Genomic DNA, 16580 nt, shown 5'->3' on the forward strand with positions numbered 1-16580 from the left:
AGTCGGTATACTGTAGGGCACTGATTCAATCGAGTCAGTTTACTGTAGGGCACTGTTTCGACAGAGTCGGTTTACTGTCGGGGACTGTTTCAACAGAGTCGGTTTACTGTAGGGTACTGTATCAATAGCGTCGGTTAACTGGAGGGCGCTGTTTCAATAGAGTCGGTTTACTGTAGGTCACTGTTCCAATAGAGTCGGTTTACTGTAGGACACTGTTTCAATAGAGTCGGTGTACTGTAGGACACTGTTTCAATAGCGTCGGTTTACTGTAAGACACTGTTTCAATAGAGTCGGTAAACTAGGTCGCTGTTTCAAAAGAGTCGGTTTACTGTAGGACACTGTTTCAATAGAGTCGATTTACTGTAGGGCACTGTCTCAATAGAGTCAGTTTACTGTAGGACACTGTTTCAATAGAGTCGATTTACTGTAGGGCACTGTTTCAATAGAGTCAGTTTACTGTAGGACACTGTTTCAATAGAGTCTGTTTACTGTAGGGCACTGTTTCAATAGAGTCGGTTTACTGTAGGACACTGTTTCAATAGAGTTGGTTTACTGTAGGGCACTGTTTCAATATAGTCCGTTTACTGTAGGGCACTGTTTCAATATAGTCCGTTTACTGTAGGGCACTGTTTTGACAGAGTCGGTTTACTGGCGGGATCTGTTTCAATAGAGTCGGTTTACTGTAGGACACTGTTTAAAAAGAGTCGGCTTACTGTTGGGCACAGTTTCGATAGAGTCGGTTTACTGTAGGGCACTGTTTCAATAGAGTCGGTTTACTGTAGGAAACTGTTTCAAGAGAGTCGGTTTACTGTAGAGCACTGTTTCAATAAAGTCGGTATACTGTAGGGCACTGTTTCAATAGAGTCGGTTTACTGTAGGGCACTGTTTCAATATAGTCCGTTTACCGTAGGGCACTGTTTCAATAGAGTCGGTTTACTGTAGGGCACTTTTTCAATAGAGTCGGTTTGCTGTAGGACACTGTTTCAATAGAGTCGGTTTACTGGAGGACACTGTTTCAATAGAGTCGGTAAACTGTAGGGCGCTGTTTCAATAGAGTTGGTTTACTGTAGGGCACTGTTTCAATATAGTCCGTTTACTGTAGGGCACTGTTTCGACAGAGTCGGTTTACTACGGTGACTGTTTCAATAGAGTCGGTTTACTGTAGGACACTGTTTTAAAAGAGTCGGTTAACTGTAGGACACTGTTTCAATAAAGTCGGTTTACTGTAGAGCACTGTTTCAATAAAGTCGGTATACTGTCGGGCACTGTTTCAATACAGTCGGTTTACTGTAGGGCACTGTTTCAATAGAGTCGGTTTACTGTAGGGCACTGTTTCAATAGAGTCGGTTTACTGTAGGACACTGTTTCAATAGAGTCGGTTTACTGTAGGACACTGTTTCAATAGAGTCGGTTTACTGTAGGGCACTGTTTCGACAGAGTCGGTTTACTGTCGGGGACTGTTTCAAAAAAGTCGGTTTACTGTAGGGCACTGTTTCAATAGAGTTGCTTTACTGTAGGGTACTGTTTCCATAGAGTCGGTTTACTGTAGGGCGCTGTTTCAATAGAGTCGGTTTACTGTAGGGCACTGTACCAATAGAGTCGGGTTACTGTACGACACTATTTCAATAGAGTCGGTTTACTGTAGGGCACTGTTTCAATAGAGTCGGTTTACTGTAGAGCACTGTTTCAATAAAGTCGGTATACTGTAGGGCACTGATTCAATCGAGTCAGTTTACTGTAGGGCACTGTTTCGACAGAGTCGGTTTACTGTCGGGGACTGTTTCAACAGAGTCGGTTTACTGTAGGGTACTGTATCAATAGCGTCGGTTAACTGGAGGGCGCTGTTTCAATAGAGTCGGTTTACTGTAGGTCACTGTTCCAATAGAGTCGGTTTACTGTAGGACACTGTTTCAATAGAGTCGGTGTACTGTAGGACACTGTTTCAATAGCGTCGGTTTACTGTAAGACACTGTTTCAATAGAGTCGGTAAACTAGGTCGCTGTTTCAAAAGAGTCGGTTTACTGTAGGACACTGTTTCAATAGAGTCGATTTACTGTAGGGCACTGTCTCAATAGAGTCAGTTTACTGTAGGACACTGTTTCAATAGAGTCGATTTACTGTAGGGCACTGTTTCAATAGAGTCAGTTTACTGTAGGACACTGTTTCAATAGAGTCTGTTTACTGTAGGGCACTGTTTCAATAGAGTCGGTTTACTGTAGGACACTGTTTCAATAGAGTTGGTTTACTGTAGGGCACTGTTTCAATATAGTCCGTTTACTGTAGGGCACTGTTTCAATATAGTCCGTTTACTGTAGGGCACTGTTTTGACAGAGTCGGTTTACTGGCGGGATCTGTTTCAATAGAGTCGGTTTACTGTAGGACACTGTTTAAAAAGAGTCGGCTTACTGTTGGGCACAGTTTCGATAGAGTCGGTTTACTGTAGGGCACTGTTTCAATAGAGTCGGTTTACTGTAGGAAACTGTTTCAAGAGAGTCGGTTTACTGTAGAGCACTGTTTCAATAAAGTCGGTATACTGTAGGGCACTGTTTCAATAGAGTCGGTTTACTGTAGGGCACTGTTTCAATATAGTCCGTTTACCGTAGGGCACTGTTTCAATAGAGTCGGTTTACTGTAGGGCACTTTTTCAATAGAGTCGGTTTGCTGTAGGACACTGTTTCAATAGAGTCGGTTTACTGGAGGACACTGTTTCAATAGAGTCGGTAAACTGTAGGGCGCTGTTTCAATAGAGTTGGTTTACTGTAGGGCACTGTTTCAATATAGTCCGTTTACTGTAGGGCACTGTTTCGACAGAGTCGGTTTACTACGGTGACTGTTTCAATAGAGTCGGTTTACTGTAGGACACTGTTTTAAAAGAGTCGGTTAACTGTAGGACACTGTTTCAATAAAGTCGGTTTACTGTAGAGCACTGTTTCAATAAAGTCGGTATACTGTCGGGCACTGTTTCAATACAGTCGGTTTACTGTAGGGCACTGTTTCGACAGAGTCGGTTTACTGTCGGGGACTGTTTCAATAGATTCGGTTTACTGTAGGGCACTGTTTCAATAGCGTCGGTTAACTGGAGGGCGCTGTTTCAATAGAGACGGTTTACTGTAGGACACTGTTTCAATAGAGTCGGTTTACTGTAGGACACTGTTTCAATAGAGTCGGTGTACTGTAGGACACTGTTTCAATAGAGTCGGTTTACTGTGGAGCACTGTTTCAATAAAGTCGGTATACTGTCGGGCACTGTTTCAATAGAGTCAGTTTACTGTAGAGCACTGTTTCAATAGAGTTGGTTTATGGTAGGGCACTGTTTCAATAGAGTCAGTTTACTGTAGGACATTGTTTCAATAGAGTCGGTTTAATACAAGGCACTGTTTCAATAAAGTTAGTTTACTGTAGGGCACTGTTTCAATAGAGACGGTTTACTGTAGGGCACTGTTTTAATAGAGTCGGTTTACTATAGGGCACTGTTTCAATACAGTCGGTTTACTGTAGGGCACTGTTTCAATAGAGTTGGTTTACTGTAGGGCACTGTTTCAATACAGTCGGTTTACTGTAGGGCACTGTTTCAATAGAGTCGGTTTACTGTAGGACACTGTTTCAATAGAGTCGGTGTACTGTAGGACACTGTTTCAATAGAGTCGGTTTACTGTGGAGCACTGTTTCAATAAAGTCGGTATACTGTCGGGCACTGTTTCAATAGAGTGAGTTTACTGTAGAGCACTGTTTCAATAGAGTTGGTTTATGGTAGGGCACTGTTTCAATAGAGTCAGTTTACTGTAGGACATTGTTTCAATAGAGTCGGTTTAATACAAGGCACTGTTTCAATAAAGTTAGTTTACTGTAGGGCACTATTTCAATAGAGTCGGTTTACTGTAGGGCACTGTTTCAATAGAGTCGGTTTACTGTAGAGCACTGTTTCAATAAAGTCGGTATACTGTAGGGCACTGATTCAATCGAGTCAGTTTACTGTAGGGCACTGTTTCGACAGAGTCGGTTTACTGTCGGGGACTGTTTCAATAGAGTCGGTTTACTGTAGGGTACTGTATCAATAGCGTCGGTTAACTGGAGGGCGCTGTTTCAATAGAGTCGGTTTACTGTAGGTCACTGTTCCAATAGAGTCGGTTTACTGTAGGACACTGTTTCAATAGAGTCGGTGTACTGTAGGACACTGTTTCAATAGCGTCGGTGTACTGTAAGACACTGTTTCAATAGAGTCGGTAAACTAGGTCGCTGTTTCAAAAGAGTCGGTTTACTGTAGGACACTGATTCAATAGAGTCGATTTACTGTAGGGCACTGTTTCAATAGAGTCAGTTTACTGTAGGACACTGTTTCAATAGAGTCGATTTACTGTAGGGCACTGTTTCAATAGAGTCAGTTTACTGTAGGACACTGTTTCAATAGAGTCTGTTTACTGTAGGGCACTGTTTCAATAGAGTCGGTTTACTGTAGGACACTGTTTCAATAGAGTTGGTTTACTGTAGGGCACTGTTTCAATATAGTCCGTTTACTGTAGGGCACTGTTTCAATATAGTCCGTTTACTGTAGGGCACTGTTTTGACAGAGTCGGTTTACTGGCGGGATCTGTTTCAATAGAGTCGGTTTACTGTAGGACACTGTTTAAAAAGAGTCGGCTTACTGTTGGGCACTGTTTCGATAGAGTCGGTTTACTGTAGGGCACTGTTTCAATAGAGTCGGTTTACTGTAGGAAACTGTTTCAAGAGAGTCGGTTTACTGTAGAGCACTGTTTCAATAAAGTCGGTTTGCTGTAGGACACTGTTTCAATAGAGTCGGTTTACTGGAGGACACTGTTTCAATAGAGTCGGTAAACTGTAGGGCGCTGTTTCAATAGAGTTGGTTTACTGTAGGGCACTGTTTCAATATAGTCCGTTTACTGTAGGGCACTGTTTCGACAGAGTCGGTTTACTACGGTGACTGTTTCAATAGAGTCGGTTTACTGTAGGACACTGTTTTAAAAGAGTCGGTTAACTGTAGGACACTGTTTCAATAAAGTCGGTTTACTGTAGAGCACTGTTTCAATAAAGTCGGTATACTGTCGGGCACTGTTTCAATACAGTCGGTTTACTGTAGGGCACTGTTTCGACAGAGTCGGTTTACTGTAGGACACTGTTTCAATAGAGTCGGTTTACTGGAGGACACTTTCAATAGAGTCGGTAAACTGTAGGGCGCTGTTTCAATAGAGTTGGTTTACTGTAGGGCACTGTTTCAATATAGTCCGTTTACTGTAGGGCACTGTTTCGACAGAGTCGGTTTACTACGGTGACTGTTTCAATAGAGTCGGTTTACTGTAGGACACTGTTTTAAAAGAGTCGGTTAACTGTAGGACACTGTTTCAATAAAGTCGGTTTACTGTAGAGCACTGTTTCAATAAAGTCGGTATACTGTCGGGCACTGTTTCAATACAGTCGGTTTACTGTAGGGCACTGTTTCGACAGAGTCGGTTTACTGTCGGGGACTGTTTCAATAGATTCGGTTTACTGTAGGGCACTGTTTCAATAGCGTCGGTTAACTGGAGGGCGCTGTTTCAATAGAGACGGTTTACTGTAGGACACTGTTTCAATAGAGTCGGTTTACTGTAGGACACTGTTTCAATAGAGTCGGTGTACTGTAGGACACTGTTTCAATAGAGTCGGTTTACTGTGGAGCACTGTTTCAATAAAGTCGGTATACTGTCGGGCACTGTTTCAATAGAGTCAGTTTACTGTAGAGCACTGTTTCAATAGAGTTGGTTTATGGTAGGGCACTGTTTCAATAGAGTCAGTTTACTGTAGGACATTGTTTCAATAGAGTCGGTTTAATACAAGGCACTGTTTCAATAAAGTTAGTTTACTGTAGGGCACTGTTTCAATAGAGACGGTTTACTGTAGGGCACTGTTTCAATACAGTCGGTTTACTGTAGGGCACTGTTTCAATAGAGTCGGTTTACTGTAGGACACTGTTTTAAAAGAGTCGGTTTACTGTAGGGCACTGTTTCAATAGAGTCGGTTTACTGTAGGGCACTGTTTCAATGGAGTCCGTTTACTGTAGGGCACTGTTTCAATAGAGTCGGTTTACTGTAGGAAACTGTTTCAATAGAGTCTGTTTACTGTAGAGCACTGTTTCAATAAAGTCGGTATACTGTAGGGCACTGTTTCAATAGAGTCGGTTTACTGTAGGGCACTGTTTCAATAGAGTACGTTTAACGTAGGGCACTGTTTCAATAGAGTCGGTTTACTGTAGGGCACTGTTTCAATAGAGTCGGTTTGCTGTAGGACACTGTTTCAATAGAGTCGGTTTACTGTAGGACACTGTTTCAATAGAGTCGGTAAACTCTAGGGCGCTGTTTCAATAGAGTTGGTTTACTGTAGGGCACTGTTTCAATATAGTCCGTTTACTGTAGGGCACTGTTTCGACAGAGTCGGTTTACTGGCGGGGACTGTTTCAATAGAGTTGGTTTACTGTAGGACATTGTTTTAAAAGAGTCGGTTAACTGTAGGACACTGTTTCAATAAAGTCGGTATACTGTCGGGCACTGTTTCAATACAGTCGGTTTACTGTAGGGCACTGTTTCAATAGAGTTGGTTTACTGTAGGGCACTGTTTCAATATAGTCCGTTTACTGTCGGGCACTGTTTCGACAGAGTCGGTTTACTGTCGGGGACTGTTTCAATAGAGTCGGTTTACTGTAGGGCACTGTTTCAATAGCGTCGGTTAACTGTAAGGCACCGGTTTAAAAGCATCGGTTTACTGTAGGGCAATGTTTCAATAGAGTCGGTTAACTGTTGGACACTGTTTCAATAGAGTCGGTTAACAGTAGGACACTGTTTCAATAGAGTCGGTTTACTGTAGGGCACTGTTTCAATAGAGTCGGTTAACTGTAGGGCGCTGTTTCAATAGAGTTGGTTTTCTGTAGGACACTGTTTCAATCGAGTCGGGTTACTGTAGGACACTGTTTCCATAGAGTCGGTTTACTGTAGGGCGCTGTTTAAATAGAGTCGGTTTACTGTAGGACACTATTCCAATAGAGTCGGTTGACTGTAGGGCACTGTTTCAATAGAGTCGGTTAACTGTAGGGCGCTGTTTGAATAGAGTCGGTTTACTGTAGGGCACTGTTTCAATAGAGTCGGTTTACTGTAGAGCACTGTTTCAATAAAGTCGTTATACTGTAGGGCGCTGTTTCAATAGAGTCGGTTTACTGTAGGACACTATTCCAATAGAGTCGGTTTACTGTAGGCCACTGTTTCAATAGAGTCGGTTAACTGTAGGGCGCTGTTTGAATAGAGTCGGTTTACTGTAGGGCACTGTTTCAATACAGTCGGTTTACTGTAGAGCACTGTTTCAATAAAGTCGGTATAATGTAGGGCACTGTTTCAATAGAGTCGGTTTACTGTAGGGCACTGTTTCGACAGAGTCGGATTACTGTCGGGGACTGTTTCAAAAAAGTCGATTTACTGTAGGGCACTGTTTCAATAGAGTCGGTTAACTGTAGGACACTGTTTCAATGAAGTCGGTTTACTGTAGAGCACTGTTTCAATAAAGTCGGTTTACTGTCGGGGACTGTATCAATAGCGTCGGTTAACTGGAGGGCGCTGTTTCAATAGAGTCGGTTTACTGTAGGTCACTGTTTCAATAGAGTCGGTTTACTGTAGGACACTGTTTCAATCGAGTCGGTGTACTGTAGGACACTGTTTCAATAGCGTCGGTTTACTGTAAGACACTGTTTCAATAGAGTCGGTAAACTAGGTCGCTGTTTCAAAAGAGTCGGTTTACTGTAGGACACTGTTTCAATAGAGTCGATTTACTGTAGGGCACTGTTTCAATAGAGTCAGTTTACTGTAGGACACTGTTTCAATAGAGTCGATTTACTGTAGGGCACTGTTTCAATAGAGTCAGTTTACTGTAGGACACTGTTTCAATAGAGTCTGTTTACTGTAGGGCACTGTTTCAATAGAGTCGGTTTACTGTAGGACACTGTTTCAATAGAGTTGGTTTACTGTAGGGCACTGTTTCAATATAGTCCGTTTACTGTAGGGCACTGTTTCAATATAGTCCGTTTACTGTAGGGCACTGTTTTGACAGAGTCGGTTTACTGGCGGGATCTGTTTCAATAGAGTCGGTTTACTGTAGGACACTGTTTAAAAAGAGTCGGCTTACTGTTGGGCACTGTTTCGATAGAGTCGGTTTACTGTAGGGCACTGTTTCAATAGAGTCGGTTTACTGTAGGAAACTGTTTCAAGAGAGTCGGTTTACTGTAGAGCACTGTTTCAATAAAGTCGGTATACTGTAGGGCACTGTTTCAATAGAGTCGGTTTACTGTAGGGCACTGTTTCAATATAGTCCGTTTACCGTAGGGCACTGTTTCAATAGAGTCGGTTTACTGTAGGGCACTTTTTCAATAGAGTCGGTTTGCTGTAGGACACTGTTTCAATAGAGTCGGTTTACTGGAGGACACTGTTTCAATAGAGTCGGTAAACTGTAGGGCGCTGTTTCAATAGAGTTGGTTTACTGTAGGGCACTGTTTCAATATAGTCCGTTTACTGTAGGGCACTGTTTCGACAGAGTCGGTTTACTACGGTGACTGTTTCAATAGAGTCGGTTTACTGTAGGACACTGTTTTAAAAGAGTCGGTTAACTGTAGGACACTGTTTCAATAAAGTCGGTTTACTGTAGAGCACTGTTTCAATAAAGTCGGTATACTGTCGGGCACTGTTTCAATACAGTCGGTTTACTGTAGGGCACTGTTTCGACAGAGTCGGTTTACTGTCGGGGACTGTTTCAATAGATTTGGTTTACTGTAGAACACTGTTTCAATAGCGTCGGTTAACTGGAGGGCGCTGTTTCAATAGAGACGGTTTACTGTAGGACACTGTTTCAATAGAGTCGGTTTACTGTAGGACACTGTTTCAATAGAGTCGGTGTACTGTAGGACACTGTTTCAATAGAGTCGGTTTACTGTGGAGCACTGTTTCAATAAAGTCGGTATACTGTCGGGCACTGTTTCAATAGAGTCAGTTTACTGTAGAGCACTGTTTCAATAGAGTTGGTTTATGGTAGGGCACTGTTTCAATAGAGTCAGTTTACTGTAGGACATTGTTTCAATAGAGTCGGTTTAATACAAGGCACTGTTTCAATAAAGTTAGTTTACTGGAGGGCACTGTTTCAATAGAGACGGTTTACTGTAGGGCACTGTTTTAATAGAGTCGGTTTACTATAGGGCACTGTTTCAATACAGTCGGTTTACTGTAGGGCACTGTTTCAATAGAGTTGGTTTACTGTAGGGCACTGTTTCAATACAGTCGGTTTACTGTAGGGCACTGTTTCAATAGAGTCGGTTTACTGTAGGACACTGTTTTAAAAGAGTCGGTTTACTGTAGGGCACTGTTTCAATAGAGTCGGTTTACTGTAGGGCACTGTTTCAATGGAGTCCGTTTACTGTAGGGCACTGTTTCAATAGAGTCGGTTTACTGTAGGAAACTGTTTCAATAGAGTCTGTTTACTGTAGAGCACTGTTTCAATAAAGTCGGTATACTGTAGGGCACTGTTTCAATAGAGTCGGTTTACTGTAGGGCACTGTTTCAATAGAGTACGTTTAACGTAGGGCACTGTTTCAATAGAGTCGGTTTACTGTAGGGCACTGTTTCAATAGAGTCGGTTTGCTGTAGGACACTGTTTCAATAGAGTCGGTTTACTGTAGGACACTGTTTCAATAGAGTCGGTAAACTCTAGGGCGCTGTTTCAATAGAGTTGGTTTACTGTAGGGCACTGTTTCAATATAGTCCGTTTACTGTAGGGCACTGTTTCGACAGAGTCGGTTTACTGGCGGGGACTGTTTCAATAGAGTCGGTTTACTGTAGGACATTGTTTTAAAAGAGTCGGTTAACTGTAGGACACTGTTTCAATAAAGTCGGTATACTGTCGGGCACTGTTTCAATACAGTCGGTTTACTGTAGGGCACTGTTTCAATAGAGTTGGTTTACTGTAGGGCACTGTTTCAATATAGTCCGTTTACTGTCGGGCACTGTTTCGACAGAGTCGGTTTACTGTCGGGGACTGTTTCAATAGAGTCGGTTTACTGTAGGGCACTGTTTCAATAGCGTCGGTTAACTGTAAGGCACCGGTTTAAAAGCATCGGTTTACTGTAGGGCAATGTTTCAATAGAGTCGGTTAACAGTAGGACACTGTTTCAATAGAGTCGGTTTACTGTAGGGCACTGTTTCAATAGAGTCGGTTAACTGTAGGGCGCTGTTTCAATAGAGTTGGTTTTCTGTAGGACACTGTTTCAATAGAGTCGGGTTACTGTAGGACACTGTTTCCATAGAGTCGGTTTACTGTAGGGCGCTGTTTAAATAGAGTCGGTTTACTGTAGGACACTATTCCAATAGAGTCGGTTTACTGTAGGGCACTGTTTCAATAGAGTCGGTTAACTGTAGGGCGCTGTTTGAATAGAGTCGGTTTACTGTAGGGCACTGTTTCAATAGAGTCGGTTTACTGTAGAGCACTGTTTCAATAAAGTCGTTATACTGTAGGGCGCTGTTTCAATAGAGTCGGTTTACTGTAGGACACTATTCCAATAGAGTCGGTTTACTGTAGGCCACTGTTTCAATAGAGTCGGTTAACTGTAGGGCGCTGTTTGAATAGAGTCGGTTTACTGTAGGGCACTGTTTCAATACAGTCGGTTTACTGTAGAGCACTGTTTCAATAAAGTCGGTATAATGTAGGGCACTGTTTCAATAGAGTCGGTTTACTGTAGGGCACTGTTTCGACAGAGTCGGATTACTGTCGGGGACTGTTTCAAAAAAGTCGATTTACTGTAGGGTACTGTTTCAATAGAGTCGGTTAACTGTAGGACACTGTTTCAATGAAGTCGGTTTACTGTAGAGCACTGTTTCAATAAAGTCGGTTTACTGTCGGGGACTGTTTCAATAGAGTCGGTTTACTGTAGGACACTGTTTCATTAGAGTCGGTTTACTGTAGGACACAGTTTCATTAGAGTCGGTTTACTGTAGGACACTGTTTCGATAGAGTCGGATTACTGCAGGGCACTGTTTCAATATAGTTGGTTTATGGTAGGGCACTGTTCCAATAGAGTCAGTTTACTGTAGGACACTGTTTCAATAGAGTCGGTTTACTACAAGGCACTGTTTCAATAGAGTCGGTTTACTGTAGGGCACTGTTTCAATACAGTCTGTTTACTATAGGGCACTGTTTCAATTGAGTTGGTTTACTGTAGGGCAATGTTTCAATAGCTTCGGTTAACTGGAGGGCGCTGTTTCAATACAGTCGGTTTACTGTAGGCACTGTTTCAATAGAGTTGGTTTACTGTAGGGCACTGTTTCAATATAGTCCGTTTACTGTAGGGCACTGTTTTGACAGAGTCGGTTTACTGTCGGGCACTGTTTCAATAGAGTCAGTTTACTGTAGAGCACTGTTTCAATAGAGTTGGTTTATGGTAGGGCACTGTTTCAATAGAGTCAGTTTACTGTAGGACATTGTTTCAATAGAGTCGGTTTAATACAAGGCACTGTTTCAATAAAGTTAGTTTACTGTAGGGCACTGTTTCAATAGAGACGGTTTACTGTAGGGCACTGTTTTAATAGAATCGGTTTACTATAGGGCACTGTTTCAATACAGTCGGTTTACTGTAGGGCACTGTTTCAATAGAGTTGGTTTACTGTAGGGCACTGTTTCAATACAGTCGGTTTACTGTAGGGCACTGTTTCAATAGAGTCGGTTTACTGTAGGACACTGTTTTAAAAGAGTCGGTTTACTGTAGGGCACTGTTTCAATAGAGTCGGTTTACTGTAGGGCACTGTTTCAATGGAGTCCGTTTACTGTAGGGCACTGTTTCAATAGAGTCGGTTTACTGTAGGAAACTGTTTCAATAGAGTCTGTTTACTGTAGAGCACTGTTTCAATCAAGTCTGTATACTGTAGGGCACTGTTTCAATAGAGTCGGTTTACTGTAGGGCACTGTTTCAATAGAGTACGTTTAACGTAGGGCACTGTTTCAATAGAGTCGGTTTACTGTAGGGCACTGTTTCAATAGAGTCGGTTTGCTGTAGGACACTGTTTCAATAGAGTCGGTTTACTGTAGGACACTGTTTCAATAGAGTCGGTAAACTCTAGGGCGCTGTTTCAATAGAGTTGGTTTACTGTAGGGCACTGTTTCAATATAGTCCGTTTACTGTAGGGCACTGTTTCGACAGAGTCGGTTTACTGGCGGGGACTGTTTCAATAGAGTCGGTTTACTGTAGGACATTGTTTTAAAAGAGTCGGTTAACTGTAGGACACTGTTTCAATAAAGTCGGTATACTGTCGGGCACTGTTTCAATACAGTCGGTTTACTGTAGGGCACTGTTTCAATAGAGTTGGTTTACTGTAGGGCACTGTTTCAATATAGTCCGTTTACTGTCGGGCACTGTTTCGACAGAGTCGGTTTACTGTCGGGGACTGTTTCAATAGAGTCGGTTTACTGTAGGGCACTGTTTCAATAGCGTCGGTTAACTGTAAGGCACCGGTTTAAAAGCATCGGTTTACTGTAGGGCAATGTTTCAATAGAGTCGGTTAACTGTTGGACACTGTTTCAATAGAGTCGGTTAACAGTAGGACACTGTTTCAATAGAGTCGGTTTACTGTAGGGCACTGTTTCAATAGAGTCGGTTAACTGTAGGGCGCTGTTTCAATAGAGTTGGTTTACTGTAGGACACTGTTTCAATAGAGTCGGGTTACTGTAGGACACTGTTTCCATAGAGTCGGTTTACTGTAGGGCGCTGTTTAAATAGAGTCGGTTTACTGTAGGACACTATTCCAATAGAGTCGGTTTACTGTAGGGCACTGTTTCAATAGAGTCGGTTAACTGTAGGGCGCTGTTTGAATCGAGTCGGTTTACTGTAGGGCACTGTTTCAATAGAGTCGGTTTACTGTAGAGCACTGTTTCAATAAAGTCGTTATACTGTAGGGCGCTGTTTCAATAGAGTCGGTTTACTGTAGGACACTATTCCAATAGAGTCGGTTTACTGTAGGGCACTGTTTCAATAGAGTCGGTTAACTGTAGGGCGCTGTTTGAATAGAGTCGGTTTACTGTAGGGCACTGTTTCAATACAGTCGGTTTACTGTAGAGCACTGTTTCAATAAAGTCGGTATAATGTAGGGCACTGTTTCAATAGAGTCGGTTTACTGTAGGGCACTGTTTCGACAGAGTCGGATTACTGTCGGGGACTGTTTCAAAAAAGTCGATTTACTGCAGGGCACTGTTTCAATAGAGTCGGTTAACTGTAGGACACTGTTTCAATGAAGTCGGTTTACTGTAGAGCACTGTTTCAATAAAGTCGGTTTACTGTCGGGGACTGTTTCAATAGAGTCGGTTTACTGTAGGACACTGTTTCATTAGAGTCGGTTTACTGTAGGACACAGTTTCATTAGAGTCGGTTTACTGTAGGACACTGTTTCGTAAGAGTCGGATTACTGCAGGGCACTGTTTCAATAGAGTTGGTTTATGGTAGGGCACTGTTCCAATAGAGTCAGTTTACTGTAGGACACTGTTTCAATAGAGTCGGTTTACTACAAGGCACTGTTTCAATAGAGTCGGTTTACTGTAGGGCACTGTTTCAATACAGTCTGTTTACTGTAGGGCACTGTTTCAATTGAGTTGGTTTACTGTAGGGCAATGTTTCAATAGCGTCGGTTAACTGGAGGGCGCTGTTTCAATACAGTCGGTTTACTGTAGGCACTGTTTCAATAGAGTTGGTTTACTGTAGGGCACTGTTTCAATATAGTCCGTTTACTGTAGGGCACTGTTTTGACAGAGTCGGTTTACTGGCGGGAACTGTTTCAATAGAGTCGGTTTACTGTAGGACACTGTTTTAAAAGAGTCGGTTTACTGTAGGGCACTGTTTCAATAGAGTCGGTTTACTGTAGGGCACTGTTTCAATAGAGTCCGTTTACTGTAGGGCACTGTTTCAATAGAGTCGGTTTACTGTAGGAAACTGTTTCAATAGAGTTGGTTTACTGTAGGACACTGTTTCAATAGAGTCGGGTTACTGTAGGACACTGTTTCCATAGAGTCGGTTTACTGTAGGGCGCTGTTTAAATAGAGTCGGTTTACTGTAGGACACTATTCCAATAGAGTCGGTTTACTGTAGGGCACTGTTTCAATAGAGTCGGTTAACTGTAGGGCGCTGTTTGAATAGAGTCGGTTTACTGTAGGGCACTGTTTCAATAGAGTCGGTTTACTGTAGAGCACTGTTTCAATAAAGTCGGTATACTGTAGGGCGCTGTTTCAATAGAGTCGGTTTACTGTAGGACACTATTCCAATAGAGTCGGTTTACTGTAGGGCACTGTTTCAATAGAGTCGGTTAACTGTAGGGCGCTGTTTGAATAGAGTCGGTTTACTGTAGGGCACTGTTTCAATACAGTCGGTTTACTGTAGAGCACTGTTTCAATAAAGTCGGTATAATGTAGGGCACTGTTTCAATAGAGTCGGTTTACTGTAGGGCACTGTTTCGACAGAGTCGGATTACTGTCGGGGACTGTTTCAAAAAAGTCGCTTTACTGTAGGGCACTGTTTCAATAGAGTCGGTTAACTGTAGGACACTGTTTCAATGAAGTCGGTTTACTGTAGAGCACTGTTTCAATAAAGTCGGTTTACTGTCGGGGACTGTTTCAATAGAGTCGGTTTACTGTAGGACACTGTTTCATTAGAGTCGGTTTACTGTAGGACACAGTTTCATTAGAGTCGGTTTACTGTAGGACACTGTTTCGATAGAGTCGGATTACTGCAGGGCACTGTTTCAATAGAGTTGGTTTATGGTAGGGCACTGTTCCAATAGTGTCAGTTTACTGTAGGACACTGTTTCAATAGAGTCGGTTTACTACAAGGCACTGTTTCAATAGAGTCGGTTTACTGTAGGGCACTGTTTCAATACAGTCTGTTTACTGTAGGGCACTGTTTCAATAGAGTTGGTTTACTGTAGGGCAATGTTTCAATAGCGTCGGTTAACTGGAGGGCGCTGTTTAAATACAGTCGGTTTACTGTAGGCACTGTTTCAATAGAGTCGGTTTACTGTAGGACACTGTTTTAAAAGAGTCGGTTTACTGTAGGGCACTTTTCAATAGAGTCGGTTTACTGTAGGGCACTGTTTCAATAGAGTCCGTTTACTGTAGGGCACTGTTTCAATAGAGTCGGTTTACTGTAGGAAACTGTTTCAATAGAGTCGGTTTACTGTAGAGCACTTTTTCAATAAAGTCGGTATACTGTAGGGCACTGTTTCAAGAGAGTCGATTTGCTGTAGGACAATGTTTCAATAGAGTCGGTTTACTGTAGGACACTGTTTCAATAGAGTCGGTAAACTGTAGGGCACTGTTTCAATATAGTCCGTTTACTGTAGGGAACTGTTTCGACAGTCGGTTTACTGGCGGGCACTGTTTCAATAGAGTCGGTTTACTGTAGGACACTGTTTTAAAAGAGTTTGTTAACTGTAGGACACTGTTTAAATTAAGTCGGTTTACTGTAGAGCACTGTTTCAATAAAGTCGGTATACTGTCGGGCACTGTTTCAATACAGTCGGTTTACTGTAGGGCACTGTTTCGACAGAGTCGGTTTACTGTCGGGGACTGTTTCAATAGATTCGGTTTACTGTAGGGCACTGTTTCAATAGCGTCGGTTAACTGGAGGGCGCTGTTTCAATAGAGTCGGTTTACTGTAGGACACTGTTTCAATAGAGTCGGTTTACTGTAGGACACTGTTTCAATATAGTCGGTATACTGTAGGACACTGTTTCAATAGAGTCGGTTTACTGTAGGGCACTGTTTCAATAGAGTCGGTGTACTGTAGAGCACTGTTTCAATAGAGTCGGTATACTGTAGGACACTGTTTCAATAGAGTCGGTTTACTGTAGAGCACTGTTTCAATAAAGTCGGTATACTGTCGGGCACTGTTTCAATTAAGTTGGTTTACTGTAGAGCACTGTTTCAATCAAGTCGGTATACTGTCGGGCACTGTTTCAATACAGTCGGTTTACTGTAGGGCACTGTTTCGACAGAGTCGGTTTACTGTCGGGGACTGTTTCAATAGAGTCGGTTAACTGTTGGACACTGTTTCAATAGAGTCGGTTAACAGTAGGACACTGTTTCAATAGAGTCGGTTTACTGTAGGGCACTGTTTCAATAGAGTCGGTTAACTGTAGGGCGCTGTTTCAATAGAGTTGGTTTACTGTAGGACACTGTTTCAATAGAGTCGGGTTACTGTAGAGCACTGTTTCAATAGAGTCGGTATACTGTAGAACACTGTTTCAATAGAGTCGGTTTACTGTAGAGCACTGTTTCAATAAAGTCGGTATACTGTCGGGCACTGTTTCAATTAAGTCGGTTTACTGTAGAGCACTGTTTCAATAAAGTCGGTATACTGTCGGGCACTGTTTCAATACAGTCGGTTTACTGTAGGGCACTGTTTCAATAGAGTCGGTTTACTGTAGAGCACTGTTTCAATAAAGTCGGTATACTGTCGGGCACTGTTTCAATTAAGTTGGTTTACTGTAGAGCACTGTTTCAATCAAGTCGGTATACTGTCGGGCACTGTT

Source organism: Scyliorhinus torazame, chromosome 4 (genome assembly GCF_047496885.1).
Source record: "Scyliorhinus torazame isolate Kashiwa2021f chromosome 4, sScyTor2.1, whole genome shotgun sequence".
NCBI classification, from domain to species: Eukaryota; Metazoa; Chordata; class Chondrichthyes; order Carcharhiniformes; family Scyliorhinidae; genus Scyliorhinus; species Scyliorhinus torazame.